This window comes from Felis catus, chromosome C1, assembly GCF_018350175.1.
Source record: "Felis catus isolate Fca126 chromosome C1, F.catus_Fca126_mat1.0, whole genome shotgun sequence".
Lineage (NCBI taxonomy): Eukaryota > Metazoa > Chordata > Mammalia > Carnivora > Felidae > Felis > Felis catus.
Window position 1 is genome coordinate 155,147,595 of NC_058375.1, and position 27,530 is coordinate 155,175,124.

Below are 27,530 nucleotides of genomic sequence, written 5' to 3' on the forward strand. Positions count from 1 at the left end.
AAACTCGTGACAAAAACAATCTAGGTCACTTTTTAAGCATGACGAGGTAGCATACATGGAACCAGGACTCCAGGGCACAGAGGGTGATGCTAGATTTTAAGTCCCTGAGAAGTTGAAGAAGAGTTTGGGACTTTCACACACTGTGGATCAGTAGGTATTTGAGCAAACTATACCTGGATTTTCAAGAGGGCAAAGAGGCCTCAGCTGACACATGGGTTACACAAGAGAGACATATATACCTATTTATTTTATTAAGTTTGAACCTGCCTGTTTCCAAAAGGAGAAATAATGCACTTATTGTACTACTTAGTATAATAGAACTTTACATAGGGGAGCTGACCTAGGCCAATGATTCTCAAACGTGGGGAGGGGATGGGGTGAGAAGGAGGAGGTGGGAGGGCAATTCTTCCCCCAGAGGAAATGTGTTGATATCTAGAAAAGAATTTTTTTTTTTTGAGTGACAGAGAGAGTATGCACAAGCAGGGAAGGGGGTAGTGGGAAAGGGGGGTGGAAGAAGAGAGAGAGAATCCCAAGCTGGCTCTCCACACTCAGTACAGATCCTGATGTGGGGTTCAATCCCACAACCCTGGGATCATGACCTGAGCCAAAATCAATAGTTGAATGCTCAATTGACTGAGCCACCAAGGAGCCCATAGAAATATTTTTGATTGTCACAATTAAGGGTTGCCGGTGATACCTTGTGGGCAGAGGACAGGGATGTTGTGCCATACTATATGATGTACAGAACAGACCCCACAACAAAGACTATCTGACCCCAACATCAATTGTGTGGAGCTGAGAAGCCCTGACGTGTGCCAACCTAATATTCTACAAATGAAAGATTGAACATCAGAGAGGGTCAGTGACAGGTGCCAAGTCACACAGTGAGCAAGAAGGACCTGTTTCCTGAAGAGACAGAGGAGATAGGTCCTTCACTGTTTTCCCACCACACCGTGCAACTTCTAAAAGCTAAAAATGGAATTGCTGGAAAATTAAGCTTCTTACGGACAAATTTAGGCTGAAGACGTACTAAATACTTGCATAAATCCTTAAAACAGATACCACTTACCTTGAGAAATCTGGGCCGCCAGAAAAATAGAGAATTCAGTTCTGTAATATACATTCGACTGTTGGTAGTAAAAACTATTTTCATGATATTTAACCAAAGTACTGCCCAGCATCGTGGTTCTCAAACTTCAGCATCCTTCACAGTCACCCGGAGGGCTGCGGCCCCCCCTCCCTGAGACTCTGCATTTCTAACGAGCTCCCACGTATGCCTGTGCTGCTGCTGCTCAGAAGACTGCACTTTGAGAACCGCTGGCCCAGCATTCGGTAGGTCCTCAATCAAGGTTGGCTTAATACTGTAGGTATTTAAAAATATAATCTCACTAAAAATATGATCTCATTTTGGCACAGATTAATGAATAACGTTAATTCACACTTAGAGGAAAATAATCTACAGATGGCAGAACCCAAACTAACTTTAGACCTCATTTAACTCATCTCTTCTACTTTAGAAATGAAGAAATTAATATAAGTTATTTAAGCTTCATTAACAGAAAAAAGAATCTGTTAGAAAATAGCCAATAAAAGCAGTCTTAAATAAAAATCATTCATAGACGTCTGAATGCTGGCAGTGTTATCTTAAAGATATATGAACTCAACGATTGTAAGTATGACTAAATATGCATGCATTATTTTTAATGTTTTGTTTGTGAGGAATATTCTAAGCACCAAACTTGAGTCAAACCTGGTCTGATGGGGTTCTTTTATGCCAAGCTAAGTCTATGGGGAAAATGCCTATTGACATCAGTAATATAAAATCAGGCCCTGAGGGGCCATAACTGTCTCTTCAAATTATTTGGGAAAACATGTCCATGTTTAATCAATTAAATATAGCATAAAATGATAAGCAACATAATCCCATTTTAGAGCATCAATGTGCTACTGTTAATCATGATTAATGAAGTGAAAGGTGCCCTGCAGGAAATTCATTTTAGTGACATTCATTTTCATTCCTTTAATTCAAGAAAATTAATGCCAGAAATTTCAGATACTTAAAAACTACCTGTTTGCCTAGTGACTGTGCTGTCATTAACCCACCCCATGCCAGTCCTCGCTTAACGGAGCTGAAGATTCAGGTTCTCATTCACCTCTTTAACATCATGAGACACTTTACACAGCCTTTATTTTCCTAACTCATGACATCCTGTCCAAGACACTGAACTTCTCTTGCCAAGGGCATACAGGAAGCCAAATCTTCTCAAATGTGCCGTGTCTGTCTTCAACATTTTAAATACACACCTATCTTTTAAATTAGGTGCCATCTGTTATATCATGACCTCGGGTTGAATCTTATTAAAATTCCTTGCCAATATCACTTCGCTGCTGCAGTCTTCCCCTGCCACTTCTCCAGGCTTTTCTGCAGCATTCAATAAGAGCCTGTTATTTAACTAATTCCCATAGCAGGACACAGTGTGAGAGTCTCAAACAGAATCAACGCTATACAGTTTCTAATTTTACTCATAGAGTGAATAACTTTCCATGTCAAACCTGGGATCATGCCTCCAAGTCCCCGAGACACAGCGCAGTTTGAACCGGGGAAGCTAACCCAACATCATTCAGTGCTAGTATCAAATGGCGCTTTTACTGCAGGATTCACCTTGGAACTAAGTAGACGGGATTTATTATTTGTTGAAGTCACATAACTGCCAGGTTCTGCAGGCTTCCTTCTTATATTATCACAAACAATCACAGCCGAAGACAAATACAGGAAAACATAGAGCTTATTTACAAGGGAAGCAAATTTGCCATCAGACAAGGGCAACATAACAGCCGAGAACTGCAGTAAATCTCTTAGAGCTAATAGCGCTCTCCTGTAACACCTCCCAGCAAATGGATTGTACTCAGAGTTTAAACAGCCAAATCAACATTCATTCCTCGATGGCTAGAGATGATGCTTCATAAGCAAATCCTAATTTATGATTCATTTGCTCTTTAAGGGTCTCAAAGCTAGGATTGCTTCAAGACTTCCTATGCTCATTCAAGCATGCTGACAAAACTGGCATCCCTTAGTAATTTCTCTCTGCACCTCTCAGCATGGCTGACAGGCATCTGCCAACACTATAGCATATAAACCACTGAATCATGCAAAAATATTTACCCCCAAAAGATGTAGTAAAAGCTCAGCTTCCTCCAGCTTCCATAGCCCCTGAAGTGTTAATCTGAAAGAACAGTTCCATGAGTTTTCACAGGCCAGCAGTCTGTCTCCTACACTTGACCTAGACAGCCTTACATAACGAAGCGTCGGGGCTGGGGAGCTCGCTGAATGTCATCACCAGCAAGAGTAAGAAGTATTGGCAGCAGCAGGCAGGCGGGCAGGCTGGGAGTTTGCATGGGAATCATGAAATCTTGTCTTTCTCTTTTGAAATGTTTTGGAAGGAGAGTTAAGAATAGCTCCGAAACTGGTCTTGTTGTTTTTGTGGGAAGAATGACCAGAAGCATAAAAGCTGCATTTTCCAGTGAGTGCAGGACACCTCTTTTGGTGTTTGCAATAAACCTAACAGAATGAACTGCTATCTAAAAGTACTGTGCCATGACACCTAAAATGAAGGGAATGGGAAAGCAAAGTAATGGCTCAAAGGCTGCTACCGAGAGCTTTTGTCTACCTTTAACTCATTGTGGTGAGTATAGGGGAATATGTGTATAGATCATAGGAGTAAGAGTTGGAGGTTGGAGGTTTGTAGGATAACTAAAAGATTTGTAAGGAGTGTTTATGTTCCTTGAAGATAGTTTTGCAAGCAAGACAATAGCATCTTTAATCTTGTTTTATAAAATTCAGAAGGGGGTGGGTTAAATTGGTTGTGCTTAATGCATTTCAATTTCAGGTATTTTCATGAAAGTAATAGGAAAATCAGGTACCTCTCTGTGGTGGTTTGCAGATAACTGTCAGATGTGTTAATTACCTCCATTGTTGGTACTAAGAAGATAGGAATTTCAGCATTCAGGTTTTGTATACAATGAATCTTTTTTTAGACTTTGAAAGCGATTTCTCAGAATGGGGCAAGAAGATCACTGTGCTTTTAAGTAAGCTGTGTTAGGCTCACTCCTAGATATCTGGAGGATACTTTTAGGCAGCAAATTAAAAACAATGTACTCTCCATCTAATTTTCATTCAATTATCTCAAGCGTGTGCAATACAAGTTACGTTTTTAAGAGCAAGAAATTATAAAACCAGTCTTATATTCTGATCCTGAGTACAATGATATGATACTATTAATATAAGATGATAGTATATTGTTTAATTATATATAAAATTGTGGTTTGATATGGGATATGGGCTAAGATATAATTTCCGAGGCAACAGAAATAGAGAAGCCATGCATCATTTAAAAATAATATTAATGTGCTGCTTTTAGCTGGGAAACTTATCTGCTAATGCATCACACTGAGAATAGAGCAGGGAAATAAGAGAATTTTAGGTCTACGAAACAACACAGTGATCTAATTCCACCCCGTTATTTAACCCTTAAGGACACTGAGATAGAAGTTAAATGATGTGCTTAAGGTGGCTCAGAAGAAGAGGTGAGTGGAAAGTGGTTTTCCTGATCCTCACTGGTATTTTGTCTACCATATTATAGTGAATAATTGTCCTTTAGTACTGGTGTAAAGGCCTGATGTAAAATGATTTTTTTAATTATAGAAATGACAGAAAACAAAGTGGAGTAGCACTAAATACCTGCTTTATAGATAACAGTAGTCTGATTTTAGAAAAATCAATCCCCTCAGTGGATGGAATGAGAAATTTCATTCAATTATTTCTCACAAGTGTAATGAACATATTAAAACAACATTTAATTAAACTTTCAAATTATGAAATAGTATTCTGAACATTTGGCAATGGACACTACATTGGTAGTTCAGATCTTTTTATTTTGTTAATGTCGATCGTGAAGCTAGACTTAGCTCTCTTTTGGAGAGCTAATGTACATGAAATAAACAACCCATAGAAAGCAAAGAATTGGAAAATAGAATGTTTTAAAAAAATAATTTGTCTTCTTACTTTCAAGTACAATGAGCTCTTATAGTCAGGCAGGTTTTTTTTTTTTTTTTCATCCTTGCATCCCTGACCCCAGCACGGTGCTTCCTGGAAACCTCAATAAATGTTTACTAAATGAATAAATGGAAGGGTGAAATGCATTCATGATGATCCATATGTGAGAGTTGCATATGTTACTGCCAGGTAGAGTCCCTTGGAGTCATTTTAAAGAATGTATAAAAATGATTTATGAGTATATCAGCTTAATAGTCACCAAAGTAAACAAATGCTTCTGAAATACTTGTTTGGAAACTGTTCTTATTAAAAAAAAAATAGCATTCCCCTTACAATCTAATTGGATCAGCCTGGTATAGGTTTGACAGCTCCTAAGAGATAATTCAACTTTCACCAGGTTAACCAAATAGAGGATTTTTCTCAAGTGATATTAAGTTAAGTGACCTTAAGGTGAGACTTCGCAGTCCTGGGAAAACCCATGGTCTTCCTTCCTCTTAACCATCCTTAGCATGTGGACTTCATCCTCTGATTTGTTACCTTGTGGTCTCAAAATGGCTGCCACTGCTCCAGCATCCAGGGTGTATTCCAGCCAGGAGGACAGGAAATGCAAAGGGCAAAAGGCAAACTCCAGCTGAATCAGCTCTTTCTCCAAGAGATTTCCCTATTGCCTAGAGATTGTGGCTTATGTTTTATGGGTCATAACTGTGAGAAATGGCACCCTTCCTGGTGAGGAGTCTGGAATAATTGTTTTTAGCTGAGTGCATTCCTCTCCCAATAGAGCTGGGGTTCTGTTCTTAAGGCAAATGAGGTTGCTTTCCCAGTATCCATTCTCCCTTAGCATATACTTTTGGTAATTCTGGTAAAATTCTAAAGCATTCAGCATGATCATTTAGTCTAAGTTGATTTATCTTCCAGAAGAAGCAAAAAGTTTCTCATTTTATGTCTAGATGTACAGAAAAAAATTATCCTACTTTTGCAATAGAACATTACTTGGGTAGCAATGGGTTTATAATTACACTAAGGTCAAATGGATGCAAAGAGAAAGCTGCAGATAAACTTTTCAGAATGAAAAAAGAAAATAATTCCTTGTGACATTTCATCCCATATTCACCCCACAAATAAGGTTGTCTGAAGTAGTTTCTTTCTGAAAAGATTCTGGCTATAGAAGAATAAATGGGCACTGGATTGAAATTTCTGCATTTATTAAGTAAAATGGTGTCTCACTAATTTGGAATAGAGGCTTTTACTTTGTTTTTTTTTTGTTTTGTTTTGTTTTGTTTTGTTTTCAGTTCTGCCTATTGTCTTGCTGGAATTAGCTAGGCTGAAAAGCATGTGGCTCTTCCTGCTGGGCCATGAAAGGGATGTTCCAATTAGGTCACAAAAAATGATTCTCTGAACCAGAAGCTGTTCTTTATATTGGGACAAGGAATAATACTGACATCTTTAAAAGGACCTGAAACAAGATGGCCCCTCGAACAAAAAATTTCACTTGAAACTTACAGAAAATTCCTGGGCAGATTGAATTAGAAACTCTCTGATTTTAGGGAGGAAATGATGGCATTCTTTTTTTTTTTAATGTTTATTTATTTTGAGGGGGAGAGAGAGACTAACTGTGAGCAGGGGAGGCACAGAGAGAGAGGGAGACACAGAATTGGAAGCAGGTTCCAGGCTCTGAGCTGTCAGCACAGAGCCTGTCGTGGGGCTCTAACTCATGAACCATGAGATCATGACCTGGGCCAGAGTTGGACGCTTAACTGAATGAGCCACCCAGTCAAACCAAAATGATGGCATTCTTAGTTTCTATTAAACTCAACTTTTATATGGGAGATAGCTGACTTCTGAACCCAAGTCACAATCACCTTGAAATAACCTATTCAGAAAAAAATGGAATACTGCTGTAGCCTCTACTATACTGAAAAGCCACATGGAACATCGTGTTCATTTCACTCTCTTAACAGGAGTAAATAGAGGAAATTCTTTGCAGAAAAGCAGACTATATCTAGCCTAACTGAAGATGGCAAATTAAAGTATATTTAGTACCTGGCAGGTATGAGTTTCACAAGTCACAAACTCAGGGGAGAGCAAAAGTGCAAATATCTTCATTTTCTTATAAATTAATTTCTAATGTCCCATTTTCTAATGGTAGAAAATTTAATCATTTCTAGGTCAGCTCAATTGCTTTAGTACTTTTTCAGTTATCTCGGGTTTAGCTTAGTGAGATTTTTGTCTTTGCCCTTCATATTAATTAGACTAACCCTAGCCTCAGCAACAATATACCCTCAAGTCTTGGTGGCTTAGCACAATTAGATTGTATTTCTTACTCATGAAAAGTTCTGTGTGGTTGTTCCTAGTTGGCAGGTGGCCTTCCATGTGATCATTTATGGATCCTGGATCCTTCTGTTTTGTGGCTCCTCTTGCCTCTAGGTACTTAAGTCAGCCAACAGATGGAGAAAGACATTGTGAGAATTATACCTACCTCTTCAGCCCAGAAATGACACACGATTGGCATTTATTTATTTATTTATTTATTTATTTATTTATTTAAAATATTTATTTATTTTTGAGAGAGAGGGGGAGTGAGAGAGAGAGGGAGGGGCAGAAAGAGAGGGATACAGAATCCGAAACAGGCTTCAAACTGTCAGTGCAAAGCCCAACGTGGGGCTTGAACTCACGAACGGTGAGATCACGACCTGAGCTAAGTTGGATACTCAACTGACTGGGCCACCCAGGTGTCCCCTGACTGCCTTATACTCAAATGGTGAGAAATGGTCATGTAGCTCCACCTAGATGCAATGGAAGGCTGAGAAACATTGTCCCTAGCTGGGCAGCCACTTCTCAAAAGCGAGCATAAGTTTTGTGGTCACCAAGCTACCTCTGTCTACCTTTCATCTCTGCAGTTAATCATGTAAATAATATATCATCTCTGGCCAATTATTATGTTTTGGGATTAGAGAACTGAGGATTGAATGGGTAGGAGGAGAGGATAGCTCTCCTGTGTTAATGACTGATCATATTTTGCACCTGAAAATGGGATCACATCCTTTTTTGCCTATCCAGAGATCAGAGAAACTTTAGTATAGATTTTCAAATTCTTACATTGTAGCACCTGGAATTCAGGTCCATGATTTTAGAATACCCCACATTACAGCAGTTCCATGCCATGAGAAACATGGCTGATCTATATGAACCTTGAAAGGTTGGTTTCTGAACTCATTCTGATCATATCATCCAGCAAATGCTTGGATATCACTTGGGTATTTCAGGCAGGATGGAGGAAGGCACAGGAAGAAAGGAGTTGAACCTTTTTATCAAAAAAGCAACATTTTCAGAAACTCTTCAGCAGACTTCCTCCTGGGTCTCATTGGCCAGAATTGTTAAATGCCCACTCATAGGAATAAGGGAGGAGGCTGGGAAAAATAGCTTTCAAGTTGGACCAATGGATGTTTCAAACAAAATTGGGGTTCTCTTCATAAGGAAAAAGGGGGAAGGGAATAACAATTGTCTGGCTCAACATTAATAGGCCAACTAATCGGCTTGTTTACATTTCCCAGAGGGCTTAGTGTCAGTGGTGTGTGTGCATGAGAGAGACAGGTTGATTGATACTGTGGTGTTGAGGATCAACCCCTAGGCAATCCAGAGACTGTTTTCATTTAAAATGGTTCTGCAACTTAGTGGCTAATGAACCAGGATGTTTGTAGATTGATCATTTTGCCTTTCCATATTTTTCAGTCTTGGATTCTCTTCTGAACTTGCTAGGGCATATTCAAAGTAGGTGTTCTATTTAAACTGGGAAGAAGCAACCTTTAAAAAAAGCTCTCTCTTCTCCTTCCCAGCTGCCTCTCTTCATTAAAGACACACACACACACACACACACACACACACACACACACTCCAGAATTTCTAAGTTTTTGAGTTAAAAGGAGAATCATCTAGTTCAGAGTATGTGTGTAGATGGGAGGATGAGAAAAGATGGGTGCCTGGAAGGAAGGAGGGGCCAAGTGTTCAGTAAGTTGCGCTTTTGGGTGTTTCCTTTTTTTCCAAGTTGGTTTCCCCCAAGTTGAGTCTAAGAATGTGCAAACCTTGTTCATTGTCCAATGCGTTAGATTATTTCTAATATAGCCCTAAAGGGCTGGCACCACTGCCCTGTCTTCTCTTTTCCAGGACCCCCATATTCTATTTCTCATCAGTCTCCACCGTAAAGGCATAGTAAAGCCATACTCAGGAATTCCCTTCTAGATCTATGAGCAATTAGACCAATTCAAAAGAAACAGTGGCGCCTGGGTGGCTCAGTTGGTTAAGCGTCTGACTTCGGCTTGGGTCATGATCTCACAGTCTGTCCCCACGTCAGGCTCTGTGCTGATAGCTCAGAGCCTGGAGCCTGCTTTGGATTCTGTGTTTCTGTCGCTCTCTGACCTTCACCTGCTCACACTCTGTCTCTCTCTCAAAAATAAATAACTTTGGGGCGCCTGGGTGGCGCAGTCGGTTAAGCGTCCGACTTCAGCCAGGTCACGATCTCGCGGTTCGTGAGTTCGAGCCCCGCATCGGGCTCTGGGCTGATGGCTCAGAGCCTGGAGCCTGTTTCCGATTCTGTGTCTCCCTCTCTCTCTGCTCCTCCCCCGTTCATGCTCTGTCTCTCTCTGTCCCAAAAATAAAATAAACGTTGAAAAAAAAAATTTAAAAAAAAAAACTTTAAAAAAAATTAAAAAAGAAAAAAGAAACAATTTACTTCCCACCCACTTATTTGGCCAACGTTCCAGTCTCATTGAATTGCTTGCAGATATGAGCAACCTTCATACTCTTTCCTGCCTCTGTGAATTCATGGAGACTGTTCTCTCCATTGGGATCACTCATCTCCGGTCACCCCAACAACCCCTGCCTTTGCCATCCCATCCTCACTCCTTCCCTGTCATCAGTGAAACCTGTTAGGTTTAGGTTTAAGGTTTTGTTTTTGTTTTTTGTTTTTAATAGCATTTCCTGATCCCTTCACCCCCCACTCAAATGGGAATTATTTTTGCTTGTTGAGATGTTACCATGACTCAGAAAGCCCTGGTGTGTTTATATTACACTTTCTTAAACATATTTGCTTTTATACCATCTTCCTCAAATAACTGGTTAACTATTTAAAAACCAAGACCGTGTTTTATTCATCTTTGAATTTCTCACACTTAAAATGGAGACTGTTTGGGACACAGTATGCATTCAATAGCTATTCCTTGCAATAAAAAAAAAAAAAACCGAGATTACTAAAACAATGAAGATCAACCCATCTACTTTAAGAAAGCCAAGCACACACAAATATGGATTTATTAAACACTAGGAATAATGACATATCCTATAAAAAGGTGCTTAATTTGTTAAGAAATGACCAAATTTTCATTGAAAATGTCATTTAATAGTTGTCTTTACATTCAGTTTTTCCACAAAAAATCTCTTTCTTTTTTTTTAAGTTTAATTATTTTTAAGGGAGAGTGAGTGAGCATGAGTGGAGGAGGGGCAGAGAGAAAGGAGACAGAGAATCCCAAGCAGGCTTCACACTGTCAGCACAGAGCCCGATGAGGGGCTTGAACTCACTAACTGCCAGATATGACTTGAGCTGAAATCAAGAGTGGGTCACTTAATGGACTAAGCCACCCAGGTGCCCTCCAGATCTATTTCTTTTAATTTTAAGTTTTTTTTAAATGTTTATTTATTTATTTTGAGAGAGAGGAGTAGAAAGAGAGGGAGAGAGAGAATCCCAAGCAGATTCTACACTCAGCTCAGAGCCTGACACAGGCCTCTATCTCACAACTGTGAGATAATGCATGATCTGAGCTGAAACTAAGGGTCAGACGCCTAACTGACTGAGCCACCCAGCTGCCTCCAAAAATCTATTTTTTAAAATAAGCAATATCTGTATTTCAAAAATCCAATTGTAAGCAATGGCTTGACTTTAAAAAAAATGATAATCTGGTTATTATAGCAGTTCTACTTTGTTCTCTACATATTTTGTTAAATCCACATGTTGGATATAAAAAATACTCCCTTCTTTTGAGAAACTAGACATTGGTAGACTATTTCAAAAAATTACAGAAATGTTACCTGTTATTAACAGAGTATAAACTTACTATTTTTTCCCTATATTACATGTTTTAGTTACCCCAAACTCTCACAGTTGGTCTATCATTTTATTCTCATAATATGCTTGTGATAGGTGTTAGATTTCACCACCTATCCTACCTACCTCTCCTTTTATTAAAAAAAGACAGAGAAAAAATGCCCACAACTCTTTCCAGATCTCACAGTTAGTTTGCTGACCCTTCTTTTCTAATTAAGTAATTCACTTTTGGAATTTATGTTTTCTTAGTGTGGGCCTCTGTTCTGCTCAGTGTGCTTGGTAAAATTTGTTGTGGATCTGCAAATCGAGCAGTCAACACACACACTTGGTGCCGTCCTTTATTGCTTCTGCAAAGTCCTCAGACAATTTTAGTCAGATTTCCAAATTACGCTATTGTATTTGGAGCCCAGCTTTAGAAACCCTGTCTTCAAACGGCAAGTGTGGGCCCCCTCATACATTCGGATGTGAAAAATCTGATACATGGAGCTCTAAACCAGCAGAGATCTCTCTGCTGAAGGCCAGAGTCTCCCTGGAGGTAGAGGATTAAGATACAGATGCTGAACTGGGTACCCAGACCCATTTGTTCCTTTCACCTCATCTCTTTTTCACCCCTCAACTTTTCCAGTTGGAGAAAGACTTGCCTGAGGCCACATACCTAGCTGTCTCTATGGCTTGGTCAACACACAGGTTTTCTTGACTAGGGTCACATAAGCGAAGAATCAAGTATCGAAATGAATAATAAAAGCCTGGTTTTGTTTTTGTAGATATAGCTGGATTATAAAAAATTCAAAGTGTATTCCATTTAGCAAAACCTCTAAACACGTTCTGCATAGTGACGTTATATATGCTAAGTCATCTTCTTGCCATTTTATAAATGGAGAAGTTGATGAGAATGTTGAACTAATGACAGATAAACGTGGATCATAATTTACATTTGTATGAATGTGCTTAATACTTGACAAAGCACATTCATGTATTTGATCTCCTAGAGACCTGGATCCTCACTGGATCCATGTGAGGTCTGCAAGGCCACCACTGACCTGAGTGAGGCCTCTACTGAGATGAGTCTGGGATGCATCCTGAGTCTTGGAGCTCCGCACACAATGCTCTGTGTGGCACTTCCTACTGTAGGAATCTACTAGCCAAGTGGAAGGCTACATGGGTGTGAGGTGAAAAGTGTGGGTGAGGAATGTCCAATCCTAACCCCAAACCTGCCACAGAGAATCTCTGTTACCATTCAGACCTCCATGTGGGCTTTTGGAGGAGAGAGGTTGAGGATTTCAGAGAGGGGCTCAGACTTGTGAAATCCAGTGATGAAAAGATCTTCAGAAATGCCAAGCTCTGTTATTACTCTGAGTAACAATTAGTCCCCAAATGATTTTTATTTTGGGGAAGAAAATCTCAGAAGTGATTAGTCAACTAGTTGCACAGCTGCAAATGTCTTCAGATTGGAAAACACTGCCCTCTTTTCAAAGGACAGGCAACAAGGTTCCAAATGCAAGCAAATTTTGCATATACAAAAAACTACTCCATCAGCAAGCTTAATTAGGTAGAAAAAAGTTTGCCTCTGATTCCATTATAAATCAACCAATCATAGGATTTGGAGGTTGGAAGAAACCCCAGTTTTGCTATTGCCCCACATGGCTAGCTTGGCAAATACAGAAGGCAGATAAAATTTTATTTTGATTAGCGCTCTAAAAGAAAAAAAAATATTTCTATTCTGGTACACAATGTATCTTTATTAATATGAGACATCTTTAAAAATGTAGTATATTAATAGTTTGATAGTTAATCTTTGAGCCCTAATGAATTATTAGTTTTCAATAAATAACATTTAATATATATTAATGAATACTAAAAACACATACTCTCTGTAATCCTGGTTCCCTAGCATTCAGGGCAAATTTTATAGGGGAAAAATGGCAATTATAATGCCTCTCTCATACGACTGCTGTAAATTTCAGTGGCAAAATACTTGTTAGTCACCGAGCCTGTGTTGAGTTAATAAAGTTCACTTCTATCTTTCTTGTTTCCCTCACATAAAGATGGCAATTTTGATCTCTGGTCAGCCAAAGGAAGACTATTTTTAGCCACTAACCCTTCAGATTAAACTAAATTGCAAAGCTTCTCTTTGGGCTTCTTTTTTTAAAGTTCATTTTTATTCTCACTTGTCTGTAACAGGAAAGGTGGGGCTGGGAGGGTCCCTTCTTCATAGAGAAACCTTGCGTTCAGTATGTGTGCTAATCAATGACCCACTGATGATTGCATTTTTAAAGTATCCTTGCTTCTGATGTACTTAGCCATTTGCTGTATTCACTCTAGCTATTGGCAAGGAATATTTATTGACTCCCCTACCCACACCTATCTTTTAGGACATACAGCTAAATCCTTTTGGAATGTTTATGGTCTGGGGAATATATGATGATATTATACTGTAGGATTGGTGCTGAGGGCTGGAAATTTTAAGCACTTTGGAATTCAAATAACAAGATCACTTCCTCTGGGGGTGTAAGATATCTTCTTGGGGAAAGTGGGATTTGGATAGAGAAGTGGAGGGGGTGGATTTCATAGAGAAGAGTATGAAGAGGGTGGAGTGGTTAATCCTTCTTGAAAGAAAAAGGGAAAGAGAGGAATATTCCAGAAAAAAGGAATAGGCCAGTTTATCTAGGGCCTGAGGGATTGTGCATTATCATGATTAATCACAGGAACAGTTGCCAAGCTTTCATTATAAAAATATTCTCTAGGAGAATTCATCAAGTTCTATTGCCTATTAATTTCTGTTGATGCATTTTATTTAGCATCTTCAATGACTGAAGACACTTTTTAAAAAAAGAAATGAAGGCAATAAGATGAAGCTCATTAGATAAATGATTTATGTGTGATATTTTAAAACTAAGCAATGTCTTTGCCCCAAGAAAATTATGAGTCTTTACTTTTAATATGTTTGCAGTATCCTTGGAGTGTCTAAATTTATGACTTAACATTTTTACTTAGTACATATCAGTAGATAGTGTTTTATCATCTTAAATTTACCATTTATCAAGAAATTATGAAACAAGGCAAGGTAATGCCGTGGCACATGTTTTGATTTGGAACTTTAAAAAATTTGGTTTACAGTCTTACTTATACCATTAAAATTCTCTTTTCTTGTATGACCTTGAATATATTTCCCATCTGTGAATCTGTGTAATCATGTACAAAATAACCGAGACTAAATTTAAATGCATTTGAATCCCTTCAAGTTTTAAAATTGTATATTTTATATATATATATATATATATATAAAATACACACATATAAATTTTAAAACTACAATACTCTTTTACTTTTATCTTTTTTAAAAACCACATTCATGAGAATAGAATTTGCAGAGTTCAAATGGTTTTTTTCCTAGGTAGCAAAAGAATTTTTCAAGGGCTACATAGCAGCTTTTAGCAGCTTACTGTCAAAACCAACATCCTAAAGAAACTTAACGACATAAAGCAAGATTTTAAAAGGTCTTTCTGCTCCTGGTTGGTGAGGCTTGTGAGGAATTCTGAAATGTGTGTAATTTAACATTCATTACAGCACTTCATGAGGCTCTAAAGTTCCAAAGTATATCTACCCATACACTTGACCTAAGTGACTTTTTTTCTAAAGTTTATTTATTTTTGAGAGAGAGACAGAGCGCGAGTAGGGGAGGGACAGAGAGAGAAGGAGACACAGAATCTGAAGCAGGCTCCAGCCTCTGAGCTGTCAGCACAGAGCCTGACACTGGACTCGAACTCAAGAGCAGTGAGATCATGACCTGAGCCAAAGTCGGCCGTTAAACCGACTGAGCCACCTGGTGCCCCTGACCTAAATGACTTTTTATGGAAGATAAGAATATATTCAAGCCTCACCACTGAAACTGGTGAGGGATGCCACCCTTATGAAGAATGGAAGGTGGAAAATATTCCATCTTGAGAATATATCCTCAGGAAGCCAACAACGAATGAGTGGTTGCCCCACTTATGAGTATAGCTAAGAGGTCCCTCTAGTAAAATAACTCTCTTTATCAATTTTCTAGCAAGAAGACTGAGCTCCTTCTCTTTGAGCCTGTGTGTGTTAGAGAGGATACTTGCTTGTATCAACAAGCACAGACCATTGATTGAACATTGCTAATGCATCTCTACCAAGAGAAGCCATGCAGGGATTATCAGAACCCCTGCAGGAAAGCCCATGACAGACTTCTGCATAGTTGTAGTTTCTTACAGCCCTGAGAAAATCTTTCAGATATTTTCATAAGCCTGGGTCCTATGTGGGCATGTAATTCTAGCTACACATAAATAAATAACATCAGTGCTAATAGTACATACACTTTGTGTTGTGAGGTAATTTTGTCCTAAATGCCTATTGCTATACATTTTTAATTCCCTTCAGAATAAATAGAAGCTTTTCTTTACAAAGTGGTTAATGAAAGATTAGGCCCTTTTCTTCTGGCTTTCTGTTTGGTGAAAACAAATGTGTACATCTTTTTAAAGTTTGAGAACATAGGACACCCTCTATTCCCCAAAGCAGATTTGAATTTTCTAGCTTTACTTTTTAATATTTAAAATGTTTAATGTTTATTTATTTAGAGAGAGAGAGAGAGCATGAGCCGGGGGGGTGGGGAGCAGAGAGAGAGGGAGACACAGAATCTGAAGCAGGCCCCAGGCTCTGAGCTGTCAGCATAGATCCCAACATGGGGCTCGAACTCATGAATCACGAGATCATGACTTGAGCCGAAGTCGGACACTAAACTGACTGAGCCACCCAGGTGTCCCTACTTTTTAATATTTAAAGGTTAGTATATTATATAAACCAAAATAAAACTATGATTATTAAAAACTATGATTCACAATAAACCTATATTACATGATTATTTGAAGTTTGCCATGGTATAGTGTAAAAATCACAGTAGGGGCACCTGGGTGTCTCCATTGGTTGAGTGATTCTTGATTTCAGTTCAGATCATAATCCCAGGGTCATGGGATAGAGCCCTGCATTGGGGTCCTTGCTGAACATGGAGTCTGCTTAAGATTCTCTCTCCCTCTGCCCCCTTTCCTTCTTTCTCTCTCTCTCTCTCTCTCTCTCTCTCTCTCTCTCAAAATAAAAAAATTAGTAAAACACAGGAAGACCTGGATTGAGACTCTGGTCCTATTAGTTAATAGTATGGTGACTTCTGCAACCTGCTCAAATTTTCTGAGCCTTTGCTCTCACCTATTAAATGGGGATGATAATTTGAAACCATAGGGTTGTAAAGTAAAATAATGAGATAATGTGTTTGGCACATAAAAGGTGCTCAAAAAATACTCCTCTTCTTCTCCACTAACCTCCTTAATCATGCTGAAAGTACAGGGCAGGAATTTGTGAACGCTTCACTGAAAAAGAAAAATCAAGAACTCATGATTTTATTTCTGGCCTTCTGTTTTTCTCACTTTATACATTTCCCTGAGTTATCTTGATCTATTTGTTGGCCACAATTACCACCTCTATGCTGATGGCCTCCATGTTTCTATTTGTGGTTCGAATCACTTTCCTATATGTCTATATGCCTTTTATACATGCCTCTGTTAAACTCACTTTAAAGTCTACATTTCCAAAATTGAGTTTAGTATCTCCCTCTTACCATTAAAAAATACAATAGCCATTAAACAATTGGCTTCTCTTGCTTTGTTTCCTATCAAGAGTGCCCAAGCTTGAAATCTGGGTTACAGCTTGGACTTTTCCCTAAATTCTTCACACCCAATCACTATGTCCCATCCCTTCTACTTCCAGAATATCTTTCAGATTCATCTACAACTCTCCACTCTTACCGTTACTACCCTGCTTCAGACCATCATCATCTATTACCTGAATTTTGGCAACAAACTTTCAGCTGGTCTCTCTGCTTATAGTCATGCTTCCCTCCAATCTGTTGCCCATAATGCAGACAGAAAGACCTTTCTAAATCTACTGCATATTGTGTCTCTTCCATTCTTAGAACACAGGCTTATCACCATTCTAATGCAGCTTACGTGATGTATCCTTAACATGCTTTATTCACAATGGGGTGCACTCTCTAGACCTCCTTGAGGACCCAAGCATTCATTACAGTGTTACAGCCAACTGCTCTCAGTTATGTCCCTCCTTGGGACTTCCCTCAGCTGAAGAAAGCTTACTTGTACAAGGTTAAACCCTTCCTAGGGCAGCCTGCTTCCAGTGACCGTTCCACTCATAGGTATGAAATTATTCCACCCCTGATCCCAGTCAGAGAAAACTCTAAAGATCCATCCCAATTTAAGAACTCCCTGTGGGATTGGCTGAAGATGTTGTTTTGATTATATTACAGCCCAACTTCTTCCCTGAACACAGAGACAGAAGTTGAGCAGTAGACTGCCTTCACTGCTTCATAGGTGTTGATATTGAAAGTTCTCCCAATAAACTTCCTGCATGAAAACCTCGACCTCTGAGTCTAGTTCCCAAAGAACCCAACCTTTGACACAAGGGTCTCTTATGGACTATTTAACATTTCAGCCTCTTCCCTTTGCATTCTGTCTTTTATCCAGTCTGACCTAATTTCAGTTCTTCAAATATGTAGTGCTATACCTTTAGTACTTGTCCTTTCCTCCAGGCTCTCTCTTCCCTCGTTCTTTGGGTCATTGCTTAAAGTGTCACTTCTTTCAGGAGGCTTTTCTGATGCAGATTCTAGTTAAGTGCATTCTCTTTATGTTTTCCCGGTGGTTCCTTCCTCTTAGCACTTACCACTACCATGTTGTGTTATTATAGCCCATGACCAAGTCTAGTCTATATTATTGATCAGCTATAGGCTCTGTAAGGAAAGGGAATTATGCACCATTGTATCCTCATTCATTTCACAGTGCTTGGCTTATGGTAGTCTCTTGGTACAGAGTACAGAGACTCTTTTGGTACAGAGTACCAGAATTCCCTCCACTGTTAGAAGTTATCATTAATAGTCTTAGAATTTATAAGTAGCCTATACACTGTTGACAATCTCTTATTTCTAAGTTGAAAACAGAAAATAATAATTCTAGTCAGAAGTTATCATTAATTTTCTTAGAATGTACAAGTAGCCTACATACTGTTGACAATCTCTTATTTCTAAATTGAAAACAGAAAATTATAACTTCTAATCTAGAATTTAATAATAACTTCACTATTATTAAATCTCTCATTGAGATAGGAGAAAAGAATATTGAAATCTGGTAGGTTCTTATAAAGCATGTTAGTAACAACAAGTTATTTTCTAAAGTTCCAATGTTATCCTTGTTTTTTAAATACTTGGGGACATTGCAGGTGTCAGTGGGAAATCTGCACATAATTATATATTTATTCCCAATGAAATATCAAAGAGATGAACTTGTAGTGAGACTATTACAGGGACCTAAAGGGAACCTGAGGGAAGCTGTGTCATAGGCCCACCTCTCACATAAGAACTTTGCTTAGGGTGTGGACTTGTTCATGAAAAGACATTGACCTTTCAATCTATACATTTGATTGTGAAGGTGTAAGAATTTGCTCTTAACCAACATTCCAGAATGTTCACATTTTAGACCCTTGTTAGAAACTGTAACATCAAACTCTGTATTTGTACTCTTATAAAAGTTCGAGAAGTTGAGTTTATAGAGGATACTTTGATGGCATGCAGTTCAGTCTTCTCAGTTTTCCTAGACCTCATTATTGCATAAACAGAGAGCTTTACTCTGAGGCGATATTGGTTTTTTAAAAGTCAACTACAGAAACTAGAAGCACACAGTGGTCACATTCTAGAGAGGTCCGCTGCAGGTTTCATTTGATCATGATCCTATCATTTTCACTGAGGTAGAATCCTAACAGGCTGTGGTTGAAAGCACTGCAGTGTCTGTTAGTAGTCTGACCAAACGGTTGCAGCTTAAAATCAAAGATCATCTAAATATGTATCTTTTGAACAGAAGAGAAGAAAAAAAATTCAGTGAAAATTGGCTTCAAATTCAAGTTTAGAAAGCATTTTAAACAAGATTATGTAAGTCAAACTAAAAATGCATGCAAATCACTACCTAAGTACTGACTATGAAACTTAGCACATTCATTGCTAAATTAGAAAGTAGTTGGACAATCCTTTCCTCTCTGGGGAGTGTGAAAACCTCTAGGCCCACGGCCAATAGACTGGAATGCCTGGTGAACTTCAGGCTGCCTGGACACTCACTGTTGTTACTGAAAGCCTATCACACGGCTCAGATCGAGCTCTGGCAGGTGAGATCTAGGGAAAAGGGAAGACCACGTGGCCAAGTTTGTCCATCTCAAAGGGCTTCTCTATCTTTGCCGAAACAGAGCATCTCCTTGTTTTTGGGAGGAAAAGAAAACTGTCTTAAGAATTCCTTATTACAAGAAAAAAGTTAGACTTTTTATAGATCTTTAAGAATATATGTGTGTATGTGTATATACATATAAATATACATATTTAGGTTTTTATTTAAATTCCAGTTAGTTAACATACAGTGTAATATTAGTTTCTGGTGACAATATAGTGATTTAACACTTCCATATAATACCTGGTGCTCATCACAACAAGTGTACTCCTTAATACCCTTGACTTATTTAGCTCATCCCCCCACCCACCTCCCCTCCGGTAACCATCAGTGTGTTCTCTAGAGTTAAGAGTCTGTTTCTTGGTTTGCTCCCCTCTCTCTTTGTCCCTATGCTTGCTTGTTATGTTTCTTAAATTCTACATTTAAAACAATTTTGTGCTTAGAGATTAAACATTTATCCTAGCTTTTGCATAAACCATCCAAGTTGGCTCAAAGAAAACACAAGACATCTTTAGATTTTTATCCAGACAAAGCCAAAAGCAAGTTGGCTTCAGGGCTCTATTGCAGGACTGATACCTCATATCCTCTTGGCTACACCTGCTATGAAGCCTCTGTTACTTTGTACCTACTTTGTACACGCTGCCTCTGCCTATTTGGGTGATGGCAGCCACAGCGGACACAGGGTGGTCACAAAACATTGAGGCCACTGTAAGGAATCTCTCTCTGTGTTCCCCACATCTGTTCTCAGAGGAAGTCCTGTGCTACAGGGGCAGGCAGGGTATTTAGTCTCCATGGGACAAACGTTGCCTCTTACAGCACTCTGACTTATTTTCATTCTAGATCTTGCCACTACCAGAAATTAGTTTGCTCATTTATCTGTTTAGCTTTTTCTCATGCCCCTCTCGCCTCCCCACCCCCACCCCACCTCGCTCAGCATACATGCACTAGAATGTGCTGGAAAATGGTGGATAGGGGTTGTTGCACGTGTTCAGTACCTGGTACATTCCAGACACAGGATTTTTATCTGCACTTTTAATTTTGGCACTAATATTTTATACATAGTTTTTAAAGCTCTTTCATGTTAGAAATGTTATTCTGAAACCTCAAGCAGCTTTAACTTGAATCTAGTGAAGGAAAGACAAACAAGTGAAATATTTCTTAGATCACAGTGCTCTACAAAGATCTAAATTATATTCAGCTACTTATTTTGAAAAATTGGATAAGGGGATAAGAAGATCCTTAGGAAAAACTAACTGTTCACTCTTTAAAATCCTTGTATTTTCTTACCACTTTTATTCTTTTTAAAAAGCATGTTATGGGAATGCAAGCTGGTGCAGCCACTCTGGAAAACAGTATGGGGGTTCCTCAAAAAACTAAAAATAGAACTACCCTACAACCCAGCAATTGCACTACTAGGCATTTATCCAAGGGATACAGGTGTGCTGTTTCAAATGGACACATGCACCCCCATGTTTATAGCAGCACTATCAACAATAGCCAAAGTATGGAAAGAGCCCACATGTCCCCCAATGGATGAATGGATAAAGAAAATGTGGTGTGTGTGTATATATATATATATATATATATATATATATATATATACACACACACACACACACACACACACACACACACACATACATACACACACAATGGAGTATTACTCGGCAATCAAAAAGAATGAAATCTTGCCATTTGCAACTACATGGATGGAACTGGAGGGTATTATGCTAAGTGAAATTAGTCAGAGAAAGACAAATATCATATGACTTCACTCATATGAGGATTTTAAGACACAGAACAGATGAACACAAGGGAAGGGAAGCAAAAATAATATAAAAACAGGGAGGGGGACAAAACATAAGAGACTCTTAAATATGGAGAACAAACTGAGAGTTACTGGAGGGGTCGTGGGAGGGGGGATGGGCTAAATGGGTAAGGGGCAGTAAGGAATCTACTCCTGAAATCATTGTTGCACTATATGCTAACTAATTTGGATGTAAATTTTAAAAAAATAAAAAATAAATAAAATAACATAAAGTGTTAAAACAACCATGCATTCCTAGCATAAAAAGCAAAAAATATATAAATAAATAAAAATTTTTAAAAAATTAAAAGGATGCTATAATCTTTCTGGAATTTTAAGGTACGCTCATATCTCCACATTTTTGTGGTTGCTATTTTTTTTTTAATGTTTATTTATTTCTGAGAGAGAGAGAGAGAGAGAGAGAAAGCAGGAGGAGGGGAGGGGCAGAGACAGAGGGAAACACAGAATTTGAAGCAGGCTCCAGGCTCAGAGCTGTCAGCACAAAGGCTGACATGGGACTTGAATTCACTAATCGAGAGATCATGACCCGAGCTGAAGTCGCACACTTAACCAACTGAGCCACCCAGGTGCCCCTGTGGCTGATGTTTTCCTATGTAGTTCTTCAAGTTGAGATGAGCTTAGTTTTGCTTTTCTTGCAGGAAAATACTTGAGTTATTTCCCTGCAGAATTTAAGACTGAGATTACCCAAAGCCATTTCTTCTCGTTAATTGCCCCATTGTGATCTAAAACATCTTTCTTTTCCCCTGCTGCTTTCAGAAACTTGACATCATCAGATAGTGAACCAAGAGTTACTGACAGCTGAGGCCAAATGATGACCTCAGCTTAATCTTGGCATCTTTGCAAGAAACAGACTCTAACTACTGTCTGACGAAGAAGTCAGAGAGACTACTGCCACCAAAAAGTCCTCCCTGTGGTCAGGAACCACAGGTCAGTAATCCCCATGAGCTCTGGAAGCAATATCAAGGTTTTAGTTTCTTCTACACTTTTTTTCTCACCCTGCAATGCATGCATTTTTATGCACTCCAAAAAAAGTAATATGAAACAGAGGTATACAAATAAGTAAATATGTGTGTGTGTGTGTGTGTGTGTGTGTGTGTGTGTGTGTGTGTGTGAAGTTCATTGCCCTGGGGAAATGGCATAAGAATATTTTTCTTAAAAGAAAGAACATTATTGTAAAAGACAAACCCACAGAAATTCTTTACTTTATAACATGCTTCCTTTATTTTCCTGTAGTAAAATGTGCTCTACAGAGAATCAGTAAAATTGCTAGCCTCCACATAAAGTTTAATGTCTGCAGACAGAATTAAAAACACTTTAATGTGCCCATCAGTCCAACATCACCACTTCCTGGCCATATTTAAATCGGGTTTAAGAGCTTCAGTGAGTACCAATAGTGATGTCCACGCTGACAGTGATCAGGGAGGCATGTTAAAGGTTTCACCAGTGTTTCTGTCTGGAGTCTCTGATGCTGTCTTTATAGAGGGGAGCTAAGTACAAGATACTGGATATTATCTGTATGCAGTGGATAAAATACTTAACGTAGCTGTTGTTGGGAAGGTGTAACATTAGATGTCTTAACTGCGCTGTTTTTATTTCTCTTCTAGTTGTACAGTGACTAAGACAAGCTTCATTTTGCACTAGACCACATCTCTTACATTTTCTTCTATTCCATGGCTAGTTGGTAGAAAGGAAAGGGCAGATACGAATCCCTCTCGGTACCTAATCCTCAGAGCTCCATAAAAATGAAAACTTCCTTCTTAGTGTGTAGCCCTTTGATCCACAAGTAAGATAATTTCACACATACTAAATCATTCCCTAGCAAGACATTAGGAAGTATAAATATCATTTTTAGAAACTGAGCTTTAAATATTTAATAATGGATTCAAAGATTTTGCATCAGTTTAGTGATGCCTTTCTCTCACGGAAGTACCATCTTTGAGATGGAAATGACCCTGATTCATTGTCTTGTTTCTGTGTTTCTAAAAAACACTGAGCAACTACTTACTGATGCTTGATTCGGTTCAATGTACTAAGAAAATAAAATGCTGAGTTTTCTGGTCTCTTCTTAATGTTCCAGTCATCCTCTTTTTCTGCCTAGGTGTACTGTATTCACTAGTAGAACACAATATCTTGCTCAGCTCTGAACAGCATGTGCAACGAGAATTATTCTTTAGAACATGTTTATACTGAGACCAGTTCTCTTCACTAAAAGGAATCTTATTTTCTCAATAATTTTCTTCTGTTCCTAAGACATGAGAAGCATCCTGCTGAGAGCAGAATAATTTGTATCTTCTTACAGAGTGAGCTGTGTACTTACTCTTGTTTAAGATAATATAAGCAGTTAAAAGTAACACAAACATGAGAAACACATAATGTTGGTAAATATTCTTTTCAAAAAGTGTATACAGTCAATTTGTCGTTTATTCTCAGGCTTAAGGTGCTTTTCCAAAGTAAAATTAGTTGGTAAATGTTTTGTAGATTTATAAGTACATCCAGATACTGAATAAAAAAGCATTTCTAAGACCTTGTGTTTGTTTGGAGATGCCTGATTAATAACAACACAGCTTATCTCACCTACCGCCTGTGTTCTTAAATACAATTCTGTATAATCTAGATGCTAGTGAGGAAGTAGGGATCCATGACAGGTACAGCATTGTTATATTTAGTTAATTTTCCCTTTCCCCGCACTGTGAAGCAATTAACGTTCACACACAAAACTCCCATTCAATGTGAACTAGTTAAAATTATTACCAACATGACCTAAAAGGAGTATGTGAGTTGATGGTGGATCTATCTGGATCCTGAAAGCATCTACACCTGGCGATCTGCTCACTCTCTGCATTGAAGATTGACCTGATTGTGCTTCCTGCCCAAAAGCTCATGTTCATACTCTGGGGCCAAGTCTGCCTCAAGGTTAAAACCTCAGTATAGTACTCCAATTTAAAGTATTGGGTTTTTTTTTCATTGTTTATGTATTTATTTTGAGAGAGAAACAGAGACAGAGAGTAGAAGGGGCAGAGGAGAGGAGAGAGGGAGAGGGAGAGAAAGAGAATCCCAAGCTGGCTGTGCAAGGTCAGCCCTGAGCCCCATGCAGGGCTCAATCCCACGAGCCGTGAGATCATGACTGGAGCTGAAATCAAGAGATAGGCACTCAACCAACTGAGCCACCTAGGTGCCCCAGTATAATATTACAATTTAAATAGCTCCTTTGCCCCAGGCTCTTTCTACCTGCCTCATGTCTAAACTGACTTTAGAACTCATTCACTGTAATGAAACTTGATGCATGAAACCTCACCATTACATTCATTGAACTATAGCGTGCACCAGTTTTTCTAGTTATTCTTTATTTGGAAGCCTACTTTCCATTATTCTTTTTTTTTTGGCAAGAATGCCAGGATTTACTCCGGGCAAATCACCTCTCCTCATTTTGTGCAGTCAAGGAATTTCACTATCTGCTGGTCAAGAGGAAGAGCAAATGACTTGGGTTGGGCCAGCTGGATTTTTTGTCTCCCAAGGCTTAGAACCTTAAGCAGGGTGAACACAAGGATAGAAAAAGTGATCAGAACCTGTTTATTTTGGTAGTGGCACTCTGATGGGTCTGCTGCCCTGGATCTTCAGAGCCTTGTTCATTGTTCTTATCTCTGTTTCCGAGGCGTCTTCTTCAGCCTTTCCATGAATTTTGGACTGTAACTATCCTCATAATACATTGTTTTCTCCTTAAGTTAGTCAGAGTTGATTTTGTTGCTTGCCACCAAAGAATTCTAGCTGAAATGTGTTGCTTTTTTGATTGTAAGTCTGAACTGTATCTACATTCCTTATCGGTTTAATCAACAGTTATTTCTAAGCGTGAACTTTGGGGTAAATTTTGGCAGTTTTAGAGATGGTTTCAGTGAGAGGCCTGATACTAGCTTGCATTTTAGGCCTAGTTAAAAAGAAGATTGGGGCACCTGGGTGGCTCAGTCGGTTAAGCGTCCACCTTTGGCTCAGGTCATGATCTCACAGTTAGTGGGCTCGGGCCCCACGTCGGGCTCTGTGCTGACAGCTCAGAGCCTGGAGCCTGCTTCAGATTCTGTGTCTCCCTCTGTCTCTGCCCCTCCCCCACTCATGCTTTGTCTCTCTCTGCCTCTCAAAAATAAAGAAAAGAAATAAGAAAAAAAAAATTAAAAAAAAAAGATTAAGTTAATATATTATATTCCTGGTCATGTGTTAAGTATTTGTTTGGGTGCCTTGAAAGAGTATATTTCTATGTTTGATTAAGAAAGAGATATAAAATTAGGGCACCTGGGTGGCTCAGTCAGTTAAGCATCTAACTCTCAGTTTTGGTTCAGGTCATGATCTCGTGGTTTCATGAGTTCGAGCCCCACAATGGGCTCTGCGCTGATAGTATGGAGCCCACTTGGGATTCTCTCTCTCTCTCTCTCTCTCTCTCTCTCTCTCTCTCTCTCCCTGCCCCTCCCCTACTCATGCTATCTCTTATTTTGAGAGCAAAATAAGTAAACCTAGAAAATATGAAAACTAAAACTAAAAAATAGAATAGAAAAAAATAAAAAATAAAAAATAGATCACACAGTGTGTGTGTGTGTGTGTGTGTGTGTGTGGTATTTTAAAGAAAGAGATATAAAATAATTAAACATCCATATTTCCATATGGAAGGAAGTTTTAATTTATGGTATAATAAGATTATATTAACCTATTTATAAACCTATAATATTTAACCAAAGAAAGTTAAACAAAAATGTGTCTTAAGTAAAAACAAACAAAACCCTCCCAACAACAAAATCCACAATACGAAAGATGTCATGAGGCAATCATGTGATTCATTGCCAAATGAGGGATAAAGCTAACAAAGACTGTGGTGTCAGAGGAAGGTGACACATGCAGTGTTGGGGTGACCTAAGGAAGTTTCATAGAGGCCTGGCAGAGACTGAACAGGGCCAAGAAGGATGGGGTGTCCGGTAGAGTAGTGTTAAGTTAAGGATATCTCCCAACTCTACAAAACATGCCAAACCACAAGAGAGAACAGCTGTAGAGGATACATCACAATGACATTCTTGAACTGGCCTCTGGCACATGGACACCTCACGCCTCTTACACCCTCCAATTCAACTCTCACATTAGCTTTCTTTCTCTGTGCTCAGATTGTCTGACTTGGCAGCTCATTTGATCAAATCTCAGAGCTCCTGATCCTCCCCCTTACTTGCAGGTTGCAAATTGCCTCCTTCCTCCAATATCGATTTTGGAGTGTCCTCTTGGTAATGCCCTTCTTCCAACTGGCTCCTCTCCTGATATAAAACTGCCCTTTTGAGCAGCACCTCCTGGGTACGTGCCAAGCTTCTCTCCTTTAAAGTCCCCAAAGGTTGTACTCAAATAACTGGGAGGACCTGGAGAGACTGAGGGAAAGAGACTCCAGAGTGATAAAGTTTAGGCAGGATAGCATGAAGCGAAGGGCAGATGCAGAAAAGTGTAGGAGATATTCAGGGGAGCAGCGCTGACTTATTGAAATGGCAGGATTCAGTGGGGGAATAGTGAAGGAGTACAATGCTTAAAGCAGGTGGAATTGATGGGTGATCAGAATAGATTTTATGCTATAGGTGATAGCATATGATTTTTTTTAAATAAACTTTTTATTTATTTTGAGAAAGAGCGAGAGCATGAGCAAGGGAGGGGCAGAGAGAGAGGGAGAGAGAAGAGAATCCCAACCAGGCTCCACCATGCTGTCAGCACAGAACCTGACACAGGTCTCCATCTGATGAACCATTAGATCATGACCTGAGCCGAAATCAAGACTCAGCCGGTTCACCAACTGAGCCACCCACGCACCCCACACATGATTGTTTTTAAACAGCACCATCTATATAAACATTGACTGGATTTTAGAAAGATTAATTTGGTAAGGTTATGACCAATAGATTGAAAACAGGAGACTCTTGCAACAGCTTAGAGGTAGAGAGATGAAGTTCTTGGCCAGATGGTGACAGCCAATATGGAAATAAGTGACTGATGCAAGAGTCAGGCATGATAATGTTCCTAAGACCCAAAATGGTTTTAATTATACGGGGCTTATGCAGAATAAATTACCAATGATTATTCTATAGATTTCAGATCAAGCCAAGAATATAAGAAAAAATGATTCTTAATATTTTATCCAGATTGATTGTCAAAAATAGTCTGATTCTTTGGAGCACGTGGGTGGCTCAGTCAGTAAAGCCTCCAACTTTGGTTCAGGTCATGATTTCATGGTTTGTGAACAGAGCCTTCATAAGGCTT

At 38.9% G+C, this 27,530-nt stretch overlaps 1 protein-coding gene and 1 long non-coding RNA gene across 4 annotated transcripts in view; one reads left to right on the forward strand and one right to left on the reverse strand.

Annotated features, from left to right (window-relative positions):
* Nucleotides 1–3,289, reverse strand: part of SCN1A (sodium voltage-gated channel alpha subunit 1) — a 147,291-nt gene extending 144,002 nt beyond the window's left edge. Inside the window, exon 1 of the mRNA XM_019838205.3 lies at nucleotides 3,164–3,289. The gene's annotated coding sequence lies outside the window, so the exon portion shown is untranslated. The remainder of the gene's footprint in view (nucleotides 1–3,163) is intronic.
* Nucleotides 3,290–3,382: 93 nt separating this feature from the next.
* Nucleotides 3,383–27,530, forward strand: part of LOC109502716 — a 119,498-nt gene continuing 95,350 nt past the window's right edge. Inside the window, exon 1 of one of the 3 annotated variants that reach the window (XR_006583262.1) lies at nucleotides 3,383–3,683. This is a non-coding gene — a long non-coding RNA (uncharacterized LOC109502716). The remainder of the gene's footprint in view (nucleotides 3,684–27,530) is intronic. The other 2 variants (XR_002161520.3, XR_006583261.1) reach the window with 2 other exon arrangements.